General features: G+C 45.3%; 24 non-coding genes across 24 annotated transcripts; all 24 read left to right on the top strand.

Moving 5' to 3' along the window:
• The first annotated feature begins 523 nt into the window (after nt 1-523).
• LOC146774708 (U5 spliceosomal RNA) lies at nt 524-638 on the top strand. The gene has a single exon (XR_014974214.1). It is a non-coding gene; the product is annotated as a U5 spliceosomal RNA (small nuclear RNA).
• Nucleotides 639-1,526: 888 nt separating this feature from the next.
• On the top strand, nt 1,527-1,641 carry LOC146774707 (U5 spliceosomal RNA). The gene has a single exon (XR_014972832.1). It is a non-coding gene; the product is annotated as a U5 spliceosomal RNA (small nuclear RNA).
• An 888-nt stretch (nt 1,642-2,529) lies between these two features.
• Nucleotides 2,530-2,644, top strand: LOC146774706 (U5 spliceosomal RNA). The gene has a single exon (XR_014972831.1). It is a non-coding gene; the product is annotated as a U5 spliceosomal RNA (small nuclear RNA).
• Nucleotides 2,645-3,496: 852 nt separating this feature from the next.
• On the top strand, nt 3,497-3,611 carry LOC146774705 (U5 spliceosomal RNA). Its single transcript, XR_014972830.1, has one exon. It is a non-coding gene; the product is annotated as a U5 spliceosomal RNA (small nuclear RNA).
• An 852-nt stretch (nt 3,612-4,463) lies between these two features.
• Nucleotides 4,464-4,578, top strand: LOC146774704 (U5 spliceosomal RNA). The gene has a single exon (XR_014974212.1). It is a non-coding gene; the product is annotated as a U5 spliceosomal RNA (small nuclear RNA).
• An 888-nt stretch (nt 4,579-5,466) lies between these two features.
• On the top strand, nt 5,467-5,581 carry LOC146774703 (U5 spliceosomal RNA). Its single transcript, XR_014972829.1, has one exon. It is a non-coding gene; the product is annotated as a U5 spliceosomal RNA (small nuclear RNA).
• Nucleotides 5,582-6,433: 852 nt separating this feature from the next.
• On the top strand, nt 6,434-6,548 carry LOC146774702 (U5 spliceosomal RNA). The gene has a single exon (XR_014973605.1). It is a non-coding gene; the product is annotated as a U5 spliceosomal RNA (small nuclear RNA).
• Nucleotides 6,549-7,388: 840 nt separating this feature from the next.
• Nucleotides 7,389-7,503, top strand: LOC146774701 (U5 spliceosomal RNA). Its single transcript, XR_014972828.1, has one exon. It is a non-coding gene; the product is annotated as a U5 spliceosomal RNA (small nuclear RNA).
• Nucleotides 7,504-8,355: 852 nt separating this feature from the next.
• On the top strand, nt 8,356-8,470 carry LOC146774700 (U5 spliceosomal RNA). Its single transcript, XR_014974211.1, has one exon. It is a non-coding gene; the product is annotated as a U5 spliceosomal RNA (small nuclear RNA).
• Nucleotides 8,471-9,358: 888 nt separating this feature from the next.
• On the top strand, nt 9,359-9,473 carry LOC146774699 (U5 spliceosomal RNA). The gene has a single exon (XR_014972827.1). It is a non-coding gene; the product is annotated as a U5 spliceosomal RNA (small nuclear RNA).
• An 852-nt stretch (nt 9,474-10,325) lies between these two features.
• Nucleotides 10,326-10,440, top strand: LOC146774698 (U5 spliceosomal RNA). Its single transcript, XR_014974210.1, has one exon. It is a non-coding gene; the product is annotated as a U5 spliceosomal RNA (small nuclear RNA).
• An 888-nt stretch (nt 10,441-11,328) lies between these two features.
• Nucleotides 11,329-11,443, top strand: LOC146774697 (U5 spliceosomal RNA). Its single transcript, XR_014973603.1, has one exon. It is a non-coding gene; the product is annotated as a U5 spliceosomal RNA (small nuclear RNA).
• An 840-nt stretch (nt 11,444-12,283) lies between these two features.
• Nucleotides 12,284-12,398, top strand: LOC146774696 (U5 spliceosomal RNA). The gene has a single exon (XR_014973811.1). It is a non-coding gene; the product is annotated as a U5 spliceosomal RNA (small nuclear RNA).
• Nucleotides 12,399-13,263: 865 nt separating this feature from the next.
• On the top strand, nt 13,264-13,378 carry LOC146774695 (U5 spliceosomal RNA). Its single transcript, XR_014974765.1, has one exon. It is a non-coding gene; the product is annotated as a U5 spliceosomal RNA (small nuclear RNA).
• An 888-nt stretch (nt 13,379-14,266) lies between these two features.
• Nucleotides 14,267-14,381, top strand: LOC146774694 (U5 spliceosomal RNA). Its single transcript, XR_014974757.1, has one exon. It is a non-coding gene; the product is annotated as a U5 spliceosomal RNA (small nuclear RNA).
• An 888-nt stretch (nt 14,382-15,269) lies between these two features.
• Nucleotides 15,270-15,384, top strand: LOC146774693 (U5 spliceosomal RNA). The gene has a single exon (XR_014972825.1). It is a non-coding gene; the product is annotated as a U5 spliceosomal RNA (small nuclear RNA).
• An 852-nt stretch (nt 15,385-16,236) lies between these two features.
• LOC146774692 (U5 spliceosomal RNA) lies at nt 16,237-16,350 on the top strand. Its single transcript, XR_014974483.1, has one exon. It is a non-coding gene; the product is annotated as a U5 spliceosomal RNA (small nuclear RNA).
• Nucleotides 16,351-17,202: 852 nt separating this feature from the next.
• LOC146774691 (U5 spliceosomal RNA) lies at nt 17,203-17,317 on the top strand. Its single transcript, XR_014972824.1, has one exon. It is a non-coding gene; the product is annotated as a U5 spliceosomal RNA (small nuclear RNA).
• Nucleotides 17,318-18,169: 852 nt separating this feature from the next.
• Nucleotides 18,170-18,284, top strand: LOC146774690 (U5 spliceosomal RNA). Its single transcript, XR_014973602.1, has one exon. It is a non-coding gene; the product is annotated as a U5 spliceosomal RNA (small nuclear RNA).
• Nucleotides 18,285-19,124: 840 nt separating this feature from the next.
• LOC146774689 (U5 spliceosomal RNA) lies at nt 19,125-19,239 on the top strand. Its single transcript, XR_014972823.1, has one exon. It is a non-coding gene; the product is annotated as a U5 spliceosomal RNA (small nuclear RNA).
• An 852-nt stretch (nt 19,240-20,091) lies between these two features.
• Nucleotides 20,092-20,206, top strand: LOC146774688 (U5 spliceosomal RNA). Its single transcript, XR_014974209.1, has one exon. It is a non-coding gene; the product is annotated as a U5 spliceosomal RNA (small nuclear RNA).
• An 888-nt stretch (nt 20,207-21,094) lies between these two features.
• On the top strand, nt 21,095-21,209 carry LOC146774687 (U5 spliceosomal RNA). Its single transcript, XR_014972822.1, has one exon. It is a non-coding gene; the product is annotated as a U5 spliceosomal RNA (small nuclear RNA).
• An 888-nt stretch (nt 21,210-22,097) lies between these two features.
• On the top strand, nt 22,098-22,212 carry LOC146774686 (U5 spliceosomal RNA). The gene has a single exon (XR_014972821.1). It is a non-coding gene; the product is annotated as a U5 spliceosomal RNA (small nuclear RNA).
• Nucleotides 22,213-23,064: 852 nt separating this feature from the next.
• Nucleotides 23,065-23,179, top strand: LOC146774685 (U5 spliceosomal RNA). Its single transcript, XR_014972820.1, has one exon. It is a non-coding gene; the product is annotated as a U5 spliceosomal RNA (small nuclear RNA).
• The last annotated feature ends 457 nt before the right edge of the window (nt 23,180-23,636 follow it).

Here is a 23,636-nt window from a genome sequence, read left to right as displayed (position 1 = left end):
TTGTGCCCGTTCGAGGTGCCCTGAGAGGTCGCCAATCCTGAGTCAGCTTCCTCTCAGGTAGACTTGAAGGGGCACGTCAGACTTGTTTCACGTGTCTCCAGCCTAGACAGATATATCCTTCTATATTCAGGTTTAATGAAAGTACGTGTGAAAAAGGCACATACGGTGCATGGCTATGTGTAGAGCGTGTTGAAAGCGTAAAATGGCTAGGGGACAAAAGGCCTACAGTGCCACTTAACTAAAAGCCTGATTCACATTTCCTGTTCCCCTTCCCCAGCAGCCCCGACAACTCCTAATGAGCTGAGGTGAGTACAAAAGAAATTTGCATATTCCCAGACATACACATGTGAACAGTCCACCTTTTTGTACCTTGAGCAGAGACTTTGAAATGTTGGCCTGTTTTGCCCACCGGCCTGGTTCTCGCCCTCTTTCTTAGAGCCTGAAAATACCTTTCAGGTCCTCACCCTCGCAATGACAGGGTCTTTGATGTGGCGCCACTTACCCTAGAGAGCTATATTGTCACTTACTCTGGTTTCTCTTCAAAACGAAAATATCTTTCGCCTTTTACTAAAGATTTCCGTGGAGAGGAACATTTAAGAGTTTATTCAATTTTTTTAAGCCTTGCCACAGGTGAGGCTGTTTATCATTTGTTTAAAAGAAAAGCATTAGAAGTTGGGGAATATCCAGCAATTGTCTGCTGCTTTTTTGGGGGACATGAGTTTGGTGTTTTATTCCTGAGCTCTCTGCTTGCTCATTTGCATAAACAGAGTGCAGGAGAGGTGCCTCATGGGAAAGAGCTTGTGCAGTGCATGAGATTGCTTTTCTTGACTGACTTGAAACTACACGATCGCAGGCAGTATATTTTCTTATCTCCCAAAGATCCTGCTGCCAGATCCCAGAGGTCACCCTCCTTTTTAAAGGTGGGACCAAGACTCATGCTGTGCTTTTCATAGGGCTTGCCCGTTATTTGTGCCCGTTGGAGGTGCCCTGAGAGGTCGCCAATCCTGAGTCCGCTTCCTCTCAGGTAGACTTGAAGGGGCACGTCAGACTTGTTTCACGTGTCTCCAGCCTAGACAGATATATCCTTCTATATTCAGGTTTAATGAAAGTACGTGTGAAAAAGGCACATACGGTGCATGGCTATGTGTAGAGCACAGTGGTGGCTCTGAGCATATCGATTGGAGGGATGGTGTTGAAAGCGTAAAATGGCTAGGGGACAAAAGGCATACAGTGCCACTTAACTAAAAGCCTGATTCACATTTCCTGTTCCCCTTCCCCAGCAGCCCCGACAACTCCTAATGAGCTGAGGTGAGTACAAAAGAAATTTGCATATTCCCAGACATACACATGTGAACAGTCCACCTTTTTGTACCTTGAGCAGAGACTTTGAAATGTTGGCCTGTTTTGCCCACCGGCCTGGTTCTCGCCCTCTTTCTTAGAGCCTGAAAATACCTTTCAGGTCCTCACCCTCGCAATGACAGGGTCTTTGATGTGCCGCCACTTACCCTAGAGAGCTATATTGTCACTTACTCTGGTTTCTCTTCAAAACGAAAAAATCTTTCGCCTTTTACTAAAGATTTCCGTGGAGAGGAACATTTAAGAGTTTATTCAATTTTTTTAAGCCTTGCCACAGGTGAGGCTGTTTATCATTTGTTTAAAAGAAAAGCATTAGAAGTTGGGGAATATCCAGCAATTGTCTGCTGCTTTTTTGGGGGACATGAGTTTGGTGTTTTATTCCTGAGCTCTCTGCTTGCTCATTTGCATAAACAGAGTGCAGGAGAGGTGCCTCATGGGAAAGAGCTTGTGCAGTGCATGAGATTGCTTTTCTTGACTGACTTGAAACTTCACGATCGCAGGCAGTATATTTTCTTATCTCCCAAAGATCCTGCTGCCAGATCCCAGAGGTCACCCTCCTTTTTAAAGGTGGGACCAAGACTCATGCTGTGCTTTTCATAGGGCTTGCCCGTTATTTGTGCCCGTTCGAGGTGCCCTGAGAGGTCGCCAATCCTGAGTCCGCTTCCTCTCAGGTAGACTTGAAGGGGCACGTCAGACTTGTTTCACGTGTCTCCAGCCTAGACAGATATATCCTTCTATATTCAGGTTTAATGAAAGTACGTGTGAAAAAGGCACATACGGTGCATGGCTATGTGTAGAGCACAGTGGTGGCTCTGAGCATATCGATTGGAGGGATGGTGTTGAAAGCGTAAAATGGCTAGGGGACAAAAGGCATACAGTGCCACTTAACTAAAAGCCTGATTCACATTTCCTGTTCCCCTTCCCCAGCAGCCCCGACAACTCCTAATGAGCTGAGGTGAGTACAAAAGAAATTTGCATATTCCCAGACATACACATGTGAACAGTCCACCTTTTTGTACCTTGAGCAGAGACTTTGAAATGTTGGCCTGTTTTGCCCACCGGCCTGGTTCTCGCCCTCTTTCTTAGAGCCTGAAAATACCTTTCAGGTCCTCACCCTCGCAATGACAGGGTCTTTGATGTGCCGCCACTTACCCTAGAGAGCTATATTGTCACTTACTCTGGTTTCTCTTCAAAACGAAAAAATCTTTCGCCTTTTACTAAAGATTTCCGTGGAGAGGAACATTTAAGAGTTTATTCAATTTTTTTAAGCCTTGCCACAGGTGAGGCTGTTTATCATTTGTTTAAAAGAAAAGCATTAGAAGTTGGGGAATATCCAGCAATTGTCTGCTGCTTTTTTGGGGGACATGAGTTTGGTGTTTTATTCCTGAGCTCTCTGCTTGCTCATTTGCATAAACAGAGTGCAGGAGAGGTGCCTCATGGGAAAGAGCTTGTGCAGTGCATGAGATTGCTTTTCTTGACTGACTTGAAACTTCACGATCGCAGGCAGTATATTTTCTTATCTCCCAAAGATCCTGCTGCCAGATCCCAGAGGTCACCCTCCTTTTTAAAGGTGGGACCAAGACTCATGCTGTGCTTTTCATAGGGCTTGCCCGTTATTTGTGCCCGTTCGAGGTGCCCTGAGAGGTCGCCAATCCTGAGTCAGCTTCCTCTCAGGTAGACTTGAAGGGGCACGTCAGACTTGTTTCACGTGTCTCCAGCCTAGACAGATATATCCTTCTATATTCAGGTTTAATGAAAGTACGTGTGAAAAAGGCACATACGGTGCATGGCTATGTGTAGAGCGTGTTGAAAGCGTAAAATGGCTAGGGGACAAAAGGCCTACAGTGCCACTTAACTAAAAGCCTGATTCACATTTGCTGTTCCCCTTCCCCAGCAGCCCCGACAACTCCTAATGAGCTGAGGTGAGTACAAAAGAAATTTGCATATTCCCAGACATACACATGTGAACAGTCCACCTTTTTGTACCTTGAGCAGAGACTTTGAAATGTTGGCCTGTTTTGCCCACCGGCCTGGTTCTCGCCCTCTTTCTTAGAGCCTGAAAATACCTTTCAGGTCCTCACCCTCGCAATGACAGGGTCTTTGATGTGCCGCCACTTACCCTAGAGAGCTATATTGTCACTTACTCTGGTTTCTCTTCAAAACGAAAAAATCTTTCGCCTTTTACTAAAGATTTCCGTGGAGAGGAACATTTAAGAGTTTATTCAATTTTTTTAAGCCTTGCCACAGGTGAGGCTGTTTATCATTTGTTTAAAAGAAAAGCATTAGAAGTTGGGTAATATCCAGCAATTGTCTGCTGCTTTTTTGGGGGACATGAGTTTGGTGTTTTATTCCTGAGCTCTCTGCTTGCTCATTTGCATAAACAGAGTGCAGGAGAGGTGCCTCATGGGAAAGAGCTTGTGCAGTGCATGAGATTGCTTTTCTTGACTGACTTGAAACTTCACGATCGCAGGCAGTATATTTTCTTATCTCCCAAAGATCCTGCTGCCAGATCCCAGAGGTCACCCTCCTTTTTAAAGGTGGGACCAAGACTCATGCTGTGCTTTTCATAGGGCTTGCCCGTTATTTGTGCCCGTTCGAGGTGCCCTGAGAGGTCGCCAATCCTGAGTCAGCTTCCTCTCAGGTAGACTTGAAGGGGCACGTCAGACTTGTTTCACGTGTCTCCAGCCTAGACAGATATATCCTTCTATATTCAGGTTTAATGAAAGTACGTGTGAAAAAGGCACATACGGTGCATGGCTATGTGTAGAGCGTGTTGAAAGCGTAAAATGGCTAGGGGACAAAAGGCCTACAGTGCCACTTAACTAAAAGCCTGATTCACATTTCCTGTTCCCCTTCCCCAGCAGCCCCGACAACTCCTAATGAGCTGAGGTGAGTACAAAAGAAATTTGCATATTCCCAGACATACACATGTGAACAGTCCACCTTTTTGTACCTTGAGCAGAGACTTTGAAATGTTGGCCTGTTTTGCCCACCGGCCTGGTTCTCGCCCTCTTTCTTAGAGCCTGAAAATACCTTTCAGGTCCTCACCCTCGCAATGACAGGGTCTTTGATGTGGCGCCACTTACCCTAGAGAGCTATATTGTCACTTACTCTGGTTTCTCTTCAAAACGAAAATATCTTTCGCCTTTTACTAAAGATTTCCGTGGAGAGGAACATTTAAGAGTTTATTCAATTTTTTTAAGCCTTGCCACAGGTGAGGCTGTTTATCATTTGTTTAAAAGAAAAGCATTAGAAGTTGGGGAATATCCAGCAATTGTCTGCTGCTTTTTTGGGGGACATGAGTTTGGTGTTTTATTCCTGAGCTCTCTGCTTGCTCATTTGCATAAACAGAGTGCAGGAGAGGTGCCTCATGGGAAAGAGCTTGTGCAGTGCATGAGATTGCTTTTCTTGACTGACTTGAAACTACACGATCGCAGGCAGTATATTTTCTTATCTCCCAAAGATCCTGCTGCCAGATCCCAGAGGTCACCCTCCTTTTTAAAGGTGGGACCAAGACTCATGCTGTGCTTTTCATAGGGCTTGCCCGTTATTTGTGCCCGTTGGAGGTGCCCTGAGAGGTCGCCAATCCTGAGTCCGCTTCCTCTCAGGTAGACTTGAAGGGGCACGTCAGACTTGTTTCACGTGTCTCCAGCCTAGACAGATATATCCTTCTATATTCAGGTTTAATGAAAGTACGTGTGAAAAAGACACATACGGTGCATGGCTATGTGTAGAGCACAGTGGTGGCTCTGAGCATATCGATTGGAGGGATGGTGTTGAAAGCGTAAAATGGCTAGGGGACAAAAGGCATACAGTGCCACTTAACTAAAAGCCTGATTCACATTTCCTGTTCCCCTTCCCCAGCAGCCCCGACAACTCCTAATGAGCTGAGGTGAGTACAAAAGAAATTTGCATATTCCCAGACATACACATGTGAACAGTCCACCTTTTTGTACCTTGAGCAGAGACTTTGAAATGTTGGCCTGTTTTGCCCACCGGCCTGGTTCTCGCCCTCTTTCTTAGAGCCTGAAAATACCTTTCAGGTCCTCACCCTCGCAATGACAGGGTCTTTGATGTGCCGCCACTTACCCTAGAGAGCTATATTGTCACTTACTCTGGTTTCTCTTCAAAACGAAAAAATCTTTCGCCTTTTACTAAAGATTTCCGTGGAGAGGAACATTTAAGAGTTTATTCAATTTTTTTAAGCCTTGCCACAGGTGAGGCTGTTTATCATTTGTTTAAAAGAAAAGCATTAGAAGTTGGGGAATATCCAGCAATTGTCTGCTGCTTTTTTGGGGGACATGAGTTTGGTGTTTTATTCCTGAGCTCTCTGCTTGCTCATTTGCATAAACAGAGTGCAGGAGAGGTGCCTCATGGGAAAGAGCTTGTGCAGTGCATGAGATTGCTTTTCTTGACTGACTTGAAACTTCACGATCGCAGGCAGTATATTTTCTTATCTCCCAAAGATCCTGCTGCCAGATCCCAGAGGTCACCCTCCTTTTTAAAGGTGGGACCAAGACTCATGCTGTGCTTTTCATAGGGCTTGCCCGTTATTTGTGCCCGTTGGAGGTGCCCTGAGAGGTCGCCAATCCTGAGTCAGCTTCCTCTCAGGTAGACTTGAAGGGGCACGTCAGACTTGTTTCACGTGTCTCCAGCCTAGACAGATATATCCTTCTATATTCAGGTTTAATGAAAGTACGTGTGAAAAAGGCACATACGGTGCATGGCTATGTGTAGAGCGTGTTGAAAGCGTAAAATGGCTAGGGGACAAAAGGCCTACAGTGCCACTTAACTAAAAGCCTGATTCACATTTCCTGTTCCCCTTCCCCAGCAGCCCCGACAACTCCTAATGAGCTGAGGTGAGTACAAAAGAAATTTGCATATTCCCAGACATACACATGTGAACAGTCCACCTTTTTGTACCTTGAGCAGAGACTTTGAAATGTTGGCCTGTTTTGCCCACCGGCCTGGTTCTCGCCCTCTTTCTTAGAGCCTGAAAATACCTTTCAGGTCCTCACCCTCGCAATGACAGGGTCTTTGATGTGCCGCCACTTACCCTAGAGAGCTATATTGTCACTTACTCTGGTTTCTCTTCAAAACGAAAAAATCTTTCGCCTTTTACTAAAGATTTCCGTGGAGAGGAACATTTAAGAGTTTATTCAATTTTTTTAAGCCTTGCCACAGATGAGGCTGTTTATCATTTGTTTAAAAGAAAAGCATTAGAAGTTGGGGAATATCCAGCAATTGTCTGCTGCTTTTTTGGGGGACATGAGTTTGGTGTTTTATTCCTGAGCTCTCTGCTTGCTCATTTGCATAAACAGAGTGCAGGAGAGGTGCTTCATGGGAAAGAGCTTGTGCAGTGCATGAGATTGCTTTTCTTGACTGACTTGAAACTTCACGATCGCAGGCAGTATATTTTCTTATCTCCCAAAGATCCTGCTGCCAGATCCCAGAGGTCACCCTCCTTTTTAAAGGTGGGACCAAGACTCATGCTGTGCGTTTCATAGGGCTTGCCCGTTATTTGTGCCCGTTAGAGGTCGCCAATCCTTAGTCAGCTTCCTCTCAGGTAGACTTGAAGGGGCACGTCAGACTTGTTTCACGTGTCTCCAGCCTAGACAGATATATCCTTCTATATTCAGGTTTAATGAAAGTACGTGTGAAAAAGGCACATACGGTGCATGGCTATGTGTAGAGCGTGTTGAAAGCGTAAAATGGCTAGGGGACAAAAGGCCTACAGTGCCACTTAACTAAAAGCCTGATTCACATTAGCTGTTCCCCTTCCCCAGCAGCCCCGACAACTCCTAATGAGCTGAGGTGAGTACAAAAGAAATTTGCATATTCCCAGACATACACATGTGAACAGTCCACCTTTTTGTACCTTGAGCAGAGACTTTGAAATGTTGGCCTGTTTTGCCCACCGGCCTGGTTCTCGCCCTCTTTCTTAGAGCCTGAAAATACCTTTCAGGTCCTCACCCTCGCAATGACAGGGTCTTTGATGTGCCGCCACTTACCCTAGAGAGCTATATTGTCACTTACTCTGGTTTCTCTTCAAAACGAAAAAATCTTTCGCCTTTTACTAAAGATTTCCGTGGAGAGGAACATTTAAGAGTTTATTCAATTTTTTTAAGCCTTGCCACAGGTGAGGCTGTTTATCATTTGTTTAAAATAAAAGCATTAGAAGTTGGGGAATATCCAGCAATTGTCTGCTGCTTTTTTGGGGGACATGAGTTTGGTGTTTTATTCCTGAGCTCTCTGCTTGCTCATTTGCATAAACAGAGTGCAGGAGAGGTGCCTCATGGGAAAGAGCTTGTGCAGTGCATGAGATTGCTTTTCTTGACTGACTTGAAACTTCACGATCGCAGGCAGTATATTTTCTTATCTCCCAAAGATCCTGCTGCCAGATCCCAGAGGTCACCCTCCTTTTTAAAGGTGGGACCAAGACTCATGCTGTGCTTTTCATAGGGCTTGCCCGTTATTTGTGCCCGTTCGAGGTGCCCTGAGAGGTCGCCAATCCTGAGTCAGCTTCCTCTCAGGTAGACTTGAAGGGGCACGTCAGACTTGTTTCACGTGTCTCCAGCCTAGACAGATATATCCTTCTATATTCAGGTTTAATGAAAGTACGTGTGAAAAAGGCACATACGGTGCATGGCTATGTGTAGAGCGTGTTGAAAGCGTAAAATGGCTAGGGGACAAAAGGCCTACAGTGCCACTTAACTAAAAGCCTGATTCACATTTCCTGTTCCCCTTCCCCAGCAGCCCCGACAACTCCTAATGAGCTGAGGTGAGTACAAAAGAAATTTGCATATTCCCAGACATACACATGTGAACAGTCCACCTTTTTGTACCTTGAGCAGAGACTTTGAAATGTTGGCCTGTTTTGCCCACCGGCCTGGTTCTCGCCCTCTTTCTTAGAGCCTGAAAATACCTTTCAGGTCCTCACCCTCGCAATGACAGGGTCTTTGATGTGGCGCCACTTACCCTAGAGAGCTATATTGTCACTTACTCTGGTTTCTCTTCAAAACGAAAATATCTTTCGCCTTTTACTAAAGATTTCCGTGGAGAGGAACATTTAAGAGTTTATTCAATTTTTTTAAGCCTTGCCACAGGTGAGGCTGTTTATCATTTGTTTAAAAGAAAAGCATTAGAAGTTGGGGAATATCCAGCAATTGTCTGCTGCTTTTTTGGGGGACATGAGTTTGGTGTTTTATTCCTGAGCTCTCTGCTTGCTCATTTGCATAAACAGAGTGCAGGAGAGGTGCCTCATGGGAAAGAGCTTGTGCAGTGCATGAGATTGCTTTTCTTGACTGACTTGAAACTACACGATCGCAGGCAGTATATTTTCTTATCTCCCAAAGATCCTGCTGCCAGATCCCAGAGGTCACCCTCCTTTTTAAAGGTGGGACCAAGACTCATGCTGTGCTTTTCATAGGGCTTGCCCGTTATTTGTGCCCGTTGGAGGTGCCCTGAGAGGTCGCCAATCCTGAGTCCGCTTCCTCTCAGGTAGACTTGAAGGGGCACGTCAGACTTGTTTCACGTGTCTCCAGCCTAGACAGATATATCCTTCTATATTCAGGTTTAATGAAAGTACGTGTGAAAAAGGCACATACGGTGCATGGCTATGTGTAGAGCACAGTGGTGGCTCTGAGCATATCGATTGGAGGGATGGTGTTGAAAGCGTAAAATGGCTAGGGGACAAAAGGCATACAGTGCCACTTAACTAAAAGCCTGATTCACATTTCCTGTTCCCCTTCCCCAGCAGCCCCGACAACTCCTAATGAGCTGAGGTGAGTACAAAAGAAATTTGCATATTCCCAGACATACACATGTGAACAGTCCACCTTTTTGTACCTTGAGCAGAGACTTTGAAATGTTGGCCTGTTTTGCCCACCGGCCTGGTTCTCGCCCTCTTTCTTAGAGCCTGAAAATACCTTTCAGGTCCTCACCCTCGCAATGACAGGGTCTTTGATGTGCCGCCACTTACCCTAGAGAGCTATATTGTCACTTACTCTGGTTTCTCTTCAAAACGAAAAAATCTTTCGCCTTTTACTAAAGATTTCCGTGGAGAGGAACATTTAAGAGTTTATTCAATTTTTTTAAGCCTTGCCACAGGTGAGGCTGTTTATCATTTGTTTAAAAGAAAAGCATTAGAAGTTGGGGAATATCCAGCAATTGTCTGCTGCTTTTTTGGGGGACATGAGTTTGGTGTTTTATTCCTGAGCTCTCTGCTTGCTCATTTGCATAAACAGAGTGCAGGAGAGGTGCCTCATGGGAAAGAGCTTGTGCAGTGCATGAGATTGCTTTTCTTGACTGACTTGAAACTTCACGATCGCAGGCAGTATATTTTCTTATCTCCCAAAGATCCTGCTGCCAGATCCCAGAGGTCACCCTCCTTTTTAAAGGTGGGACCAAGACTCATGCTGTGCTTTTCATAGGGCTTGCCCGTTATTTGTGCCCGTTCGAGGTGCCCTGAGAGGTCGCCAATCCTGAGTCAGCTTCCTCTCAGGTAGACTTGAAGGGGCACGTCAGACTTGTTTCACGTGTCTCCAGCCTAGACAGATATATCCTTCTATATTCAGGTTTAATGAAAGTACGTGTGAAAAAGGCACATACGGTGCATGGCTATGTGTAGAGCGTGTTGAAAGCGTAAAATGGCTAGGGGACAAAAGGCCTACAGTGCCACTTAACTAAAAGCCTGATTCACATTTCCTGTTCCCCTTCCCCAGCAGCCCCGACAACTCCTAATGAGCTGAGGTGAGTACAAAAGAAATTTGCATATTCCCAGACATACACATGTGAACAGTCCACCTTTTTGTACCTTGAGCAGAGACTTTGAAATGTTGGCCTGTTTTGCCCACCGGCCTGGTTCTCGCCCTCTTTCTTAGAGCCTGAAAATACCTTTCAGGTCCTCACCCTCGCAATGACAGGGTCTTTGATGTGGCGCCACTTACCCTAGAGAGCTATATTGTCACTTACTCTGGTTTCTCTTCAAAACGAAAATATCTTTCGCCTTTTACTAAAGATTTCCGTGGAGAGGAACATTTAAGAGTTTATTCAATTTTTTTAAGCCTTGCCACAGGTGAGGCTGTTTATCATTTGTTTAAAAGAAAAGCATTAGAAGTTGGGGAATATCCAGCAATTGTCTGCTGCTTTTTTGGGGGACATGAGTTTGGTGTTTTATTCCTGAGCTCTCTGCTTGCTCATTTGCATAAACAGAGTGCAGGAGAGGTGCCTCATGGGAAAGAGCTTGTGCAGTGCATGAGATTGCTTTTCTTGACTGACTTGAAACTACACGATCGCAGGCAGTATATTTTCTTATCTCCCAAAGATCCTGCTGCCAGATCCCAGAGGTCACCCTCCTTTTTAAAGGTGGGACCAAGACTCATGCTGTGCTTTTCATAGGGCTTGCCCGTTATTTGTGCCCGTTGGAGGTGCCCTGAGAGGTCGCCAATCCTGAGTCCGCTTCCTCTCAGGTAGACTTGAAGGGGCACGTCAGACTTGTTTCACGTGTCTCCAGCCTAGACAGATATATCCTTCTATATTCAGGTTTAATGAAAGTACGTGTGAAAAAGGCACATACGGTGCATGGCTATGTGTAGAGCACAGTGGTGGCTCTGAGCATATCGATTGGAGGGATGGTGTTGAAAGCGTAAAATGGCTAGGGGACAAAAGGCATACAGTGCCACTTAACTAAAAGCCTGATTCACATTTCCTGTTCCCCTTCCCCAGCAGCCCCGACAACTCCTAATGAGCTGAGGTGAGTACAAAAGAAATTTGCATATTCCCAGACATACACATGTGAACAGTCCACCTTTTTGTACCTTGAGCAGAGACTTTGAAATGTTGGCCTGTTTTGCCCACCGGCCTGGTTCTCGCCCTCTTTCTTAGAGCCTGAAAATACCTTTCAGGTCCTCACCCTCGCAATGACAGGGTCTTTGATGTGCCGCCACTTACCCTAGAGAGCTATATTGTCACTTACTCTGGTTTCTCTTCAAAACGAAAAAATCTTTCGCCTTTTACTAAAGATTTCCGTGGAGAGGAACATTTAAGAGTTTATTCAATTTTTTTAAGCCTTGCCACAGATGAGGCTGTTTATCATTTGTTTAAAAGAAAAGCATTAGAAGTTGGGGAATATCCAGCAATTGTCTGCTGCTTTTTTGGGGGACATGAGTTTGGTGTTTTATTCCTGAGCTCTCTGCTTGCTCATTTGCATAAACAGAGTGCAGGAGAGGTGCTTCATGGGAAAGAGCTTGTGCAGTGCATGAGATTGCTTTTCTTGACTGACTTGAAACTTCACGATCGCAGGCAGTATATTTTCTTATCTCCCAAAGATCCTGCTGCCAGATCCCAGAGGTCACCCTCCTTTTTAAAGGTGGGACCAAGACTCATGCTGTGCGTTTCATAGGGCTTGCCCGTTATTTTTGCCCGTTAGAGGTCGCCAATCCTTAGTCAGCTTCCTCTCAGGTAGACTTGAAGGGGCACGTCAGACTTGTTTCACGTGTCTCCAGCCTAGACAGATATATCCTTCTATATTCAGGTTTAATGAAAGTACGTGTGAAAAAGGCACATACGGTGCATGGCTATGTGTAGAGCGTGTTGAAAGCGTAAAATGGCTAGGGGACAAAAGGCCTACAGTGCCACTTAACTAAAAGCCTGATTCACATTTGCTGTTCCCCTTCCCCAGCAGCCCCGACAACTCCTAATGAGCTGAGGTGAGTACAAAAGAAATTTGCATATTCCCAGACATACACATGTGAACAGTCCACCTTTTTGTACCTTGAGCAGAGACTTTGAAATGTTGGCCTGTTTTGCCCACCGGCCTGGTTCTCACCCTCTTTCTTAGAGCCTGAAAATACCTTTCAGGTCCTCACCCTCGCAATGACAGGGTCTTTGATGTGCCGCCACTTACCCTAGAGAGCTATATTGTCACTTACTCTGGTTTCTCTTCAATACGAAAAAATCTTTCGCCTTTTACTAAAGATTTCCGTGGAGAGGAACATTTAAGAGTTTATTCAATTTTTTTAAGCCTTGCCACAGGTGAGGTTGTTTATCATTTGTTTAAAAGAAAAGCATTAGAAGTTGGGGAATATCCAGCAATTGTCTGCTGCTATTTTGGGGGACATGAGTTTGGTGTTTTATTCCTGAGCTCTCTGCTTGCTCATTTGCATAAACAGAGTGCAGGAGAGGTGCCTCATGGGAAAGAGCTTGTGCAGTGCATGAGATTGCTTTTCTTGACTGACTTGAAACTTCACGATCGCAGGCAGTATATTTTCTTATCTCCCAAAGATCCTGCTGCCAGATCCCAGAGGTCACCCTCCTTTTTAAAGGTGGGACCAAGACTCATGCTGTGCTTTTCATAGGGCTTGCCCGTTATTTGTGCCCGTTAGAGGTGCCCGTTAGAGGTGCCCTGAGAGGTCGCCAATCCTGAGTCAGCTTCCTCTCAGGTAGACTTGAAGGGGCACGTCAGACTTGTTTCACGTGTCTCCAGCCTAGACAGATATATCCTTCTATATTCAGGTTTAATGAAAGTACGTGTGAAAAAGGCACATACGGTGCATGGCTATGTGTAGAGCGTGTTGAAAGCGTAAAATGGCTAGGGGACAAAAGGCCTACAGTGCCACTTAACTAAAAGCCTGATTCACATTTCCTGTTCCCCTTCCCCAGCAGCCCCGACAACTCCTAATGAGCTGAGGTGAGTACAAAAGAAATTTGCATATTCCCAGACATACACATGTGAACAGTCCACCTTTTTGTACCTTGAGCAGAGACTTTGAAATGTTGGCCTGTTTTGCCCACCGGCCTGGTTCTCGCCCTCTTTCTTAGAGCCTGAAAATACCTTTCAGGTCCTCACCCTCGCAATGACAGGGTCTTTGATGTGCCGCCACTTACCCTAGAGAGCTATATTGTCACTTACTCTGGTTTCTCTTCAAAACGAAAATATCTTTCTCCTTTTACTAAAGATTTCCGTGGAGAGGAACATTTAAGAGTTTATTCAATTTTTTTAAGCCTTGCCACAGGTGAGGCTGTTTATCATTTGTTTAAAAGAAAAGCATTAGAAGTTGGGGAATATCCAGCAATTGTCTGCTGCTTTTTTGGGGGACATGAGTTTGGTGTTTTATTCCTGAGCTCTCTGCTTGCTCATTTGCATAAACAGAGTGCAGGAGAGGTGCCTCATGGGAAAGAGCTTGTGCAGTGCATGAGATTGCTTTTCTTGACTGACTTGAAACTACACGATCGCAGGCAGTATATTTTCTTATCTCCCAAAGATCCTGCTGCCAGATCCCAGAGGTCACCCTCCTTTTTAAAGGTGGGACCAAGACTCATGCTGTGCTTTTCATAGGGCTTGCCCGTTATTTGTGCCCGTTGGAGGTGCCCTGAGAGGTCGCCAATCCTGAGTCCGCTTCCTCTCAGGTAGACTTGAAGGGGCACGTCAGACTTGTTTCACGTGTCTCCAGCCTAGACAGATATATCCTTCTATATTCAGGTTTAATGAAAGTACGTGTGAAAAAGGCACATACGGTGCATGGCTATGTGTAGAGCACAGTGGTGGCTCTGAGCATATCGATTGGAGGGATGGTGTTGAAAGCGTAAAATGGCTAGGGGAAAAAAGGCCTACAGTGCCACTTAACTAAAAGCCTGATTCACATTTCCTGTTCCCCTTCCCCAGCAGCCCCGACAACTCCTAATGAGCTGAGGTGAGTACAAAAGAAATTTGCATATTCCCAGACATACACATGTGAACAGTCCACCTTTTTGTACCTTGAGCAGAGACTTTGAAATGTTGGCCTGTTTTGCCCACCGGCCTGGTTCTCGCCCTCTTTCTTAGAGCCTGAAAATACCTTTCAGGTCCTCACCCTCGCAATGACAGGGTCTTTGATGTGCCGTCACTTACCCTAGAGAGCTATATTGTCACTTACTCTGGTTTCTCTTCAAAACGAAAATATCTTTCGCCTTTTATTAAAGATTTCCGTGGAGAGGAACATTTAAGAGTTTATTCAATTTTTTTAAGCCTTGCCACAGGTGAGGCTGTTTATCATTTGTTTAAAAGAAAAGCATTAGAAGTTGGGGAATATCCAGCAATTGTCTGCTGCTTTTTTGGGGGACATGAGTTTGGTGTTTTATTCCTGAGCTCTCTGCTTGCTCATTTGCATAAACAGAGTGCAGGAGAGGTGCCTCATGGGAAAGAGCTTGTGCAGTGCATGAGATTGCTTTTCTTGACTGACTTGAAACTACACGATCGCAGGCAGTATATTTTCTTATCTCCCAAAGATCCTGCTGCCAGATCCCAGAGGTCACCCTCCTTTTTAAAGGTGGGACCAAGACTCATGCTGTGCTTTTCATAGGGCTTGCCCGTTATTTGTGCCCGTTGGAGGTGCCCTGAGAGGTCGCCAATCCTGAGTCCGTTTCCTCTCAGGTAGACTTGAAGGGGCACGTCAGACTTGTTTCACGTGTCTCCAGCCTAGACAGATATATCCTTCTATATTCAGGTTTAATGAAAGTACGTGTGAAAAAGGCACATACGGTGCATGGCTATGTGTAGAGCACAGTGGTGGCTCTGAGCATATCGATTGGAGGGATGGTGTTGAAAGCGTAAAATGGCTAGGGGACAAAAGGCCTACAGTGCCACTTAACTAAAAGCCTGATTTACATTTCCTGTTCCCCTTCCCCAGCAGCCCCGACAACTCCTAATGAGCTGAGGTGAGTACAAAAGAAATTTGCATATTCCCAGACATACACATGTGAACAGTCCACCTTTTTGTACCTTGAGCAGAGACTTTCAAATGTTGGCCTGTTTTGCCCACCGGCCTGGTTCTCGCCCTCTTTCTTAGAGCCTGAAAATACCTTTCAGGTCCTCACCCTCGCAATGACAGGGTCTTTGATGTGCCGCCACTTACCCTAGAGAGCTATATTGTCACTTACTCTGGTTTCTCTTCAAAACGAAAAAATCTTTCGCCTTTTACTAAAGATTTCCGTGGAGAGGAACATTTAAGAGTTTATTCAATTTTTTTAAGCCTTGCCACAGGTGAGGCTGTTTATCATTTGTTTAAAAGAAAAGCATTAGAAGTTGGGGAATATCCAGCAATTGTCTGCTGCTTTTTTGGGGGACATGAGTTTGGTGTTTTATTCCTGAGCTCTCTGCTTGCTCATTTGCATAAACAGAGTGCAGGAGAGGTGCCTCATGGGAAAGAGCTTGTGCAGTGCATGAGATTGCTTTTCTTGACTGACTTGAAACTTCACGATCGCAGGCAGTATATTTTCTTATCTCCCAAAGATCCTGCTGCCAGATCCCAGAGGTCACCCTCCTTTTTAAAGGTGGGACCAAGACTCATGCTGTGCTTTTCATAGGGCTTGCCCGTTATTTGTGCCCGTTCGAGGTGCCCTGAGAGGTCGCCAATCCTGAGTCAGCTTCCTCTCAGGTAGACTTGAAGGGGCACGTCAGACTTGTTTCACGTGTCTCCAGCCTAGACAGATATATCCTTCTATATTCAGGTTTAATGAAAGTACGTGTGAAAAAGGCACATACGGTGCATGGCTATGTGTAGAGCGTGTTGAAAGCGTAAAATGGCTAGGGGACAAAAGGCCTACAGTGCCACTTAACTAAAAGCCTGATTCACATTTCCTGTTCCCCTTCCCCAGCAGCCCCGACAACTCCTAATGAGCTGAGGTGAGTACAAAAGAAATTTGCATATTCCCAGACATACACATGTGAACAGTCCACCTTTTTGTACCTTGAGCAGAGACTTTGAAATGTTGGCCTGTTTTGCCCACCGGCCTGGTTCTCGCCCTCTTTCTTAGAGCCTGAAAATACCTTTCAGGTCCTCACCCTCGCAATGACAGGGTCTTTGATGTGCCGCCACTTACCCTAGAGAGCTATATTGTCACTTACTCTGGTTTCTCTTCAAAACGAAAAAATCTTTCGCCTTTTACTAAAGATTTCCGTGGAGAGGAACATTTAAGAGTTTATTCAATTTTTTAAACCTTGCCACAGATGAGGCTGTTTATCATTTGTTTAAAAGAAAAGCATTAGAAGTTGGGGAATATCCAGCAATTGTCTGCTGCTTTTTTGGGGGACATGAGTTTGGTGTTTTATTCCTGAGCTCTCTGCTTGCTCATTTGCATAAACAGAGTGCAGGAGAGGTGCCTCATGGGAAAGAGCTTGTGCAGTGCATGAGATTGCTTTTCTTGACTGACTTGAAACTTCACGATCGCAGGCAGTATATTTTCTTATCTCCCAAAGATCCTGCTGCCAGATCCCAGAGGTCACCCTCCTTTTTAAAGGTGGGACCAAGACTCATGCTGTGCTTTTCATAGGGCTTGCCCGTTATTTGTGCCCGTTAGAGGTGCCCTGAGAGGTCGCCAATCCTGAGTCAGCTTCCTCTCAGGTAGACTTGAAGGGGCACGTCAGACTTGTTTCACGTGTCTCCAGCCTAGACAGATATATCCTTCTATATTCAGGTTTAATGAAAGTACGTGTGAAAAAGGCACATACGGTGCATGGCTATGTGTAGAGCGTGTTGAAAGCGTAAAATGGCTAGGGGACAAAAGGCCTACAGTGCCACTTAACTAAAAGCCTGATTCACATTTGCTGTTCCCCTTCCCCAGCAGCCCCGACAACTCCTAATGAGCTGAGGTGAGTACAAAAGAAATTTGCATATTCCCAGACATACACATGTGAACAGTCCACCTTTTTGTACCTTGAGCAGAGACTTTGAAATGTTGGCCTGTTTTGCCCACCGGCCTGGTTCTCGCCCTCTTTCTTAGAGCCTGAAAATACCTTTCAGGTCCTCACCCTCGCAATGACAGGGTCTTTGATGTGCCGCCACTTACCCTAGAGAGCTATATTGTCACTTACTCTGGTTTCTCTTCAAAACGAAAAAATCTTTCGCCTTTTACTAAAGATTTCCGTGGAGAGGAACATTTAAGAGTTTATTCAATTTTTTTAAGCCTTGCCACAGGTGAGGCTGTTTATCATTTGTTTAAAAGAAAAGCATTAGAAGTTGGGGAATATCCAGCAATTGTCTGCTGCTTTTTTGGGGGACATGAGTTTGGTGTTTTATTCCTGAGCTCTCTGCTTGCTCATTTGCATAAACAGAGTGCAGGAGAGGTGCCTCATGGGAAAGAGCTTGTGCAGTGCATGAGATTGCTTTTCTTGACTGACTTGAAACTTCACGATCGCAGGCAGTATATTTTCTTATCTCCCAAAGATCCTGCTGCCAGATCCCAGAGGTCACCCTCCTTTTTAAAGGTGGGACCAAGACTCATGCTGTGCTTTTCATAGGGCTTGCCCGTTATTTGTGCCCGTTGGAGGTGCCCTGAGAGGTCGCCAATCCTGAGTCAGCTTCCTCTCAGGTAGACTTGAAGGGGCACGTCAGACTTGTTTCACGTGTCTCCAGCCTAGACAGATATATCCTTCTATATTCAGGTTTAATGAAAGTACGTGTGAAAAAGGCACATACGGTGCATGGCTATGTGTAGAGCGTGTTGAAAGCGTAAAATGGCTAGGGGACAAAAGGCCTACAGTGCCACTTAACTAAAAGCCTGATTCACATTTCCTGTTCCCCTTCCCCAGCAGCCCCGACAACTCCTAATGAGCTGAGGTGAGTACAAAAGAAATTTGCATATTCCCAGACATACACATGTGAACAGTCCACCTTTTTGTACCTTGAGCAGAGACTTTGAAATGTTGGCCTGTTTTGCCCACCGGCCTGGTTCTCGCCCTCTTTCTTAGAGCCTGAAAATACCTTTCAGGTCCTCACCCTCGCAATGACAGGGTCTTTGATGTGCCGCCACTTACCCTAGAGAGCTATATTGTCACTTACTCTGGTTTCTCTTCAAAACGAAAAAATCTTTCGCCTTTTACTAAAGATTTCCGTGGAGAGGAACATTTAAGAGTTTATTCAATTTTTTTAAGCCTTGCCACAGATGAGGCTGTTTATCATTTGTTTAAAAGAAAAGCATTAGAAGTTGGGGAATATCCAGCAATTGTCTGCTGCTTTTTTGGGGGACATGAGTTTGGTGTTTTATTCCTGAGCTCTCTGCTTGCTCATTTGCATAAACAGAGTGCAGGAGAGGTGCTTCATGGGAAAGAGCTTGTGCAGTGCATGAGATTGCTTTTCTTGACTGACTTGAAACTTCACGATCGCAGGCAGTATATTTTCTTATCTCCCAAAGATCCTGCTGCCAGATCCCAGAGGTCACCCTCCTTTTTAAAGGTGGGACCAAGACTCATGCTGTGCGTTTCATAGGGCTTGCCCGTTATTTTTGCCCGTTAGAGGTCGCCAATCCTTAGTCAGCTTCCTCTCAGGTAGACTTGAAGGGGCACGTCAGACTTGTTTCACGTGTCTCCAGCCTAGACAGATATATCCTTCTATATTCAGGTTTAATGAAAGTACGTGTGAAAAAGGCACATACGGTGCATGGCTATGTGTAGAGCGTGTTGAAAGCGTAAAATGGCTAGGGGACAAAAGGCCTACAGTGCCACTTAACTAAAAGCCTGATTCACATTTGCTGTTCCCCTTCCCCAGCAGCCCCGACAACTCCTAATGAGCTGAGGTGAGTACAAAAGAAATTTGCATATTCCCAGACATACACATGTGAACAGTCCACCTTTTTGTACCTTGAGCAGAGACTTTGAAATGTTGGCCTGTTTTGCCCACCGGCCTGGTTCTCGCCCTCTTTCTTAGAGCCTGAAAATACCTTTCAGGTCCTCACCCTCGCAATGACAGGGTCTTTGATGTGCCGCCACTTACCCTAGAGAGCTATATTGTCACTTACTCTGGTTTCTCTTCAAAACGAAAAAATCTTTCGCCTTTTACTAAAGATTTCCGTGGAGAGGAACATTTAAGAGTTTATTCAATTTTTTTAAGCCTTGCCACAGGTGAGGCTGTTTATCATTTGTTTAAAATAAAAGCATTAGAAGTTGGGGAATATCCAGCAATTGTCTGCTGCTTTTTTGGGGGACATGAGTTTGGTGTTTTATTCCTGAGCTCTCTGCTTGCTCATTTGCATAAACAGAGTGCAGGAGAGGTGCCTCATGGGAAAGAGCTTGTGCAGTGCATGAGATTGCTTTTCTTGACTGACTTGAAACTTCACGATCGCAGGCAGTATATTTTCTTATCTCCCAAAGATCCTGCTGCCAGATCCCAGAGGTCACCCTCCTTTTTAAAGGTGGGACCAAGACTCATGCTGTGCTTTTCATAGGGCTTGCCCGTTATTTGTGCCCGTTCGAGGTGCCCTGAGAGGTCGCCAATCCTGAGTCAGCTTCCTCTCAGGTAGACTTGAAGGGGCACGTCAGACTTGTTTCACGTGTCTCCAGCCTAGACAGATATATCCTTCTATATTCAGGTTTAATGAAAGTACGTGTGAAAAAGGCACATACGGTGCATGGCTATGTGTAGAGCGTGTTGAAAGCGTAAAATGGCTAGGGGACAAAAGGCCTACAGTGCCACTTAACTAAAAGCCTGATTCACATTTCCTGTTCCCCTTCCCCAGCAGCCCCGACAACTCCTAATGAGCTGAGGTGAGTACAAAAGAAATTTGCATATTCCCAGACATACACATGTGAACAGTCCACCTTTTTGTACCTTGAGCAGAGACTTTGAAATGTTGGCCTGTTTTGCCCACCGGCCTGGTTCTCGCCCTCTTTCTTAGAGCCTGAAAATACCTTTCAGGTCCTCACCCTCGCAATGACAGGGTCTTTGATGTGGCGCCACTTACCCTAGAGAGCTATATTGTCACTTACTCTGGTTTCTCTTCAAAACGAAAATATCTTTCGCCTTTTACTAAAGATTTCCGTGGAGAGGAACATTTAAGAGTTTATTCAATTTTTTTAAGCCTTGCCACAGGTGAGGCTGTTTATCATTTGTTTAAAAGAAAAGCATTAGAAGTTGGGGAATATCCAGCAATTGTCTGCTGCTTTTTTGGGGGACATGAGTTTGGTGTTTTATTCCTGAGCTCTCTGCTTGCTCATTTGCATAAACAGAGTGCAGGAGAGGTGCCTCATGGGAAAGAGCTTGTGCAGTGCATGAGATTGCTTTTCTTGACTGACTTGAAACTACACGATCGCAGGCAGTATATTTTCTTATCTCCCAAAGATCCTGCTGCCAGATCCCAGAGGTCACCCTCCTTTTTAAAGGTGGGACCAAGACTCATGCTGTGCTTTTCATAGGGCTTGCCCGTTATTTGTGCCCGTTGGAGGTGCCCTGAGAGGTCGCCAATCCTGAGTCCGCTTCCTCTCAGGTAGACTTGAAGGGGCACGTCAGACTTGTTTCACGTGTCTCCAGCCTAGACAGATATATCCTTCTATATTCAGGTTTAATGAAAGTACGTGTGAAAAAGGCACATACGGTGCATGGCTATGTGTAGAGCACAGTGGTGGCTCTGAGCATATCGATTGGAGGGATGGTGTTGAAAGCGTAAAATGGCTAGGGGACAAAAGGCATACAGTGCCACTTAACTAAAAGCCTGATTCACATTTCCTGTTCCCCTTCCCCAGCAGCCCCGACAACTCCTAATGAGCTGAGGTGAGTACAAAAGAAATTTGCATATTCCCAGACATACACATGTGAACAGTCCACCTTTTTGTACCTTGAGCAGAGACTTTGAAATGTTGGCCTGTTTTGCCCACCGGCCTGGTTCTCGCCCTCTTTCTTAGAGCCTGAAAATACCTTTCAGGTCCTCACCCTCGCAATGACAGGGTCTTTGATGTGCCGCCACTTACCCTAGAGAGCTATATTGTCACTTACTCTGGTTTCTCTTCAAAACGAAAAAATCTTTCGCCTTTTACTAAAGATTTCCGTGGAGAGGAACATTTAAGAGTTTATTCAATTTTTTTAAGCCTTGCCACAGGTGAGGCTGTTTATCATTTGTTTAAAAGAAAAGCATTAGAAGTTGGGGAATATCCAGCAATTGTCTGCTGCTTTTTTGGGGGACATGAGTTTGGTGTTTTATTCCTGAGCTCTCTGCTTGCTCATTTGCATAAACAGAGTGCAGGAGAGGTGCCTCATGGGAAAGAGCTTGTGCAGTGCATGAGATTGCTTTTCTTGACTGACTTGAAACTTCACGATCGCAGGCAGTATATTTTCTTATCTCCCAAAGATCCTGCTGCCAGATCCCAGAGGTCACCCTCCTTTTTAAAGGTGGGACCAAGACTCATGCTGTGCTTTTCATAGGGCTTGCCCGTTATTTGTGCCCGTTCGAGGTGCCCTGAGAGGTCGCCAATCCTGAGTCCGCTTCCTCTCAGGTAGACTTGAAGGGGCACGTCAGACTTGTTTCACGTGTCTCCAGCCTAGACAGATATATCCTTCTATATTCAGGTTTAATGAAAGTACGTGTGAAAAAGGCACATACGGTGCATGGCTATGTGTAGAGCACAGTGGTGGCTCTGAGCATATCGATTGGAGGGATGGTGTTGAAAGCGTAAAATGGCTAGGGGACAAAAGGCATACAGTGCCACTTAACTAAAAGCCTGATTCACATTTCCTGTTCCCCTTCCCCAGCAGCCCCGACAACTCCTAATGAGCTGAGGTGAGTACAAAAGAAATTTGCATATTCCCAGACATACACATGTGAACAGTCCACCTTTTTGTACCTTGAGCAGAGACTTTGAAATGTTGGCCTGTTTTGCCCACCGGCCTGGTTCTCGCCCTCTTTCTTAGAGCCTGAAAATACCTTTCAGGTCCTCACCCTCGCAATGACAGGGTCTTTGATGTGCCGCCACTTACCCTAGAGAGCTATATTGTCACTTACTCTGGTTTCTCTTCAAAACGAAAAAATCTTTCGCCTTTTACTAAAGATTTCCGTGGAGAGGAACATTTAAGAGTTTATTCAATTTTTTTAAGCCTTGCCACAGGTGAGGCTGTTTATCATTTGTTTAAAAGAAAAGCATTAGAAGTTGGGGAATATCCAGCAATTGTCTGCTGCTTTTTTGGGGGACATGAGTTTGGTGTTTTATTCCTGAGCTCTCTGCTTGCTCATTTGCATAAACAGAGTGCAGGAGAGGTGCCTCATGGGAAAGAGCTTGTGCAGTGCATGAGATTGCTTTTCTTGACTGACTTGAAACTTCACGATCGCAGGCAGTATATTTTCTTATCTCCCAAAGATCCTGCTGCCAGATCCCAGAGGTCACCCTCCTTTTTAAAGGTGGGACCAAGACTCATGCTGTGCTTTTCATAGGGCTTGCCCGTTATTTGTGCCCGTTCGAGGTGCCCTGAGAGGTCGCCAATCCTGAGTCAGCTTCCTCTCAGGTAGACTTGAAGGGGCACGTCAGACTTGTTTCACGTGTCTCCAGCCTAGACAGATATATCCTTCTATATTCAGGTTTAATGAAAGTACGTGTGAAAAAGGCACATACGGTGCATGGCTATGTGTAGAGCGTGTTGAAAGCGTAAAATGGCTAGGGGACAAAAGGCCTACAGTGCCACTTAACTAAAAGCCTGATTCACATTTGCTGTTCCCCTTCCCCAGCAGCCCCGACAACTCCTAATGAGCTGAGGTGAGTACAAAAGAAATTTGCATATTCCCAGACATACACATGTGAACAGTCCACCTTTTTGTACCTTGAGCAGAGACTTTGAAATGTTGGCCTGTTTTGCCCACCGGCCTGGTTCTCGCCCTCTTTCTTAGAGCCTGAAAATACCTTTCAGGTCCTCACCCTCGCAATGACAGGGTCTTTGATGTGCCGCCACTTACCCTAGAGAGCTATATTGTCACTTACTCTGGTTTCTCTTCAAAACGAAAAAATCTTTCGCCTTTTACTAAAGATTTCCGTGGAGAGGAACATTTAAGAGTTTATTCAATTTTTTTAAGCCTTGCCACAGGTGAGGCTGTTTATCATTTGTTTAAAAGAAAAGCATTAGAAGTTGGGTAATATCCAGCAATTGTCTGCTGCTTTTTTGGGGGACATGAGTTTGGTGTTTTATTCCTGAGCTCTCTGCTTGCTCATTTGCATAAACAGAGTGCAGGAGAGGTGCCTCATGGGAAAGAGCTTGTGCAGTGCATGAGATTGCTTTTCTTGACTGACTTGAAACTTCACGATCGCAGGCAGTATATTTTCTTATCTCCCAAAGATCCTGCTGCCAGATCCCAGAGGTCACCCTCCTTTTTAAAGGTGGGACCAAGACTCATGCTGTGCTTTTCATAGGGCTTGCCCGTTATTTGTGCCCGTTCGAGGTGCCCTGAGAGGTCGCCAATCCTGAGTCAGCTTCCTCTCAGGTAGACTTGAAGGGGCACGTCAGACTTGTTTCACGTGTCTCCAGCCTAGACAGATATATCCTTCTATATTC

Source organism: Triturus cristatus, chromosome 12, assembly GCF_964204655.1.
Source record: "Triturus cristatus chromosome 12, aTriCri1.1, whole genome shotgun sequence".
In the NCBI taxonomy this organism is placed as follows: domain Eukaryota; kingdom Metazoa; phylum Chordata; class Amphibia; order Caudata; family Salamandridae; genus Triturus; species Triturus cristatus.
The sequence above is the reverse complement of the archived record's forward strand: the minus strand, read 5'-3'. Positions and strand labels throughout refer to the sequence as shown.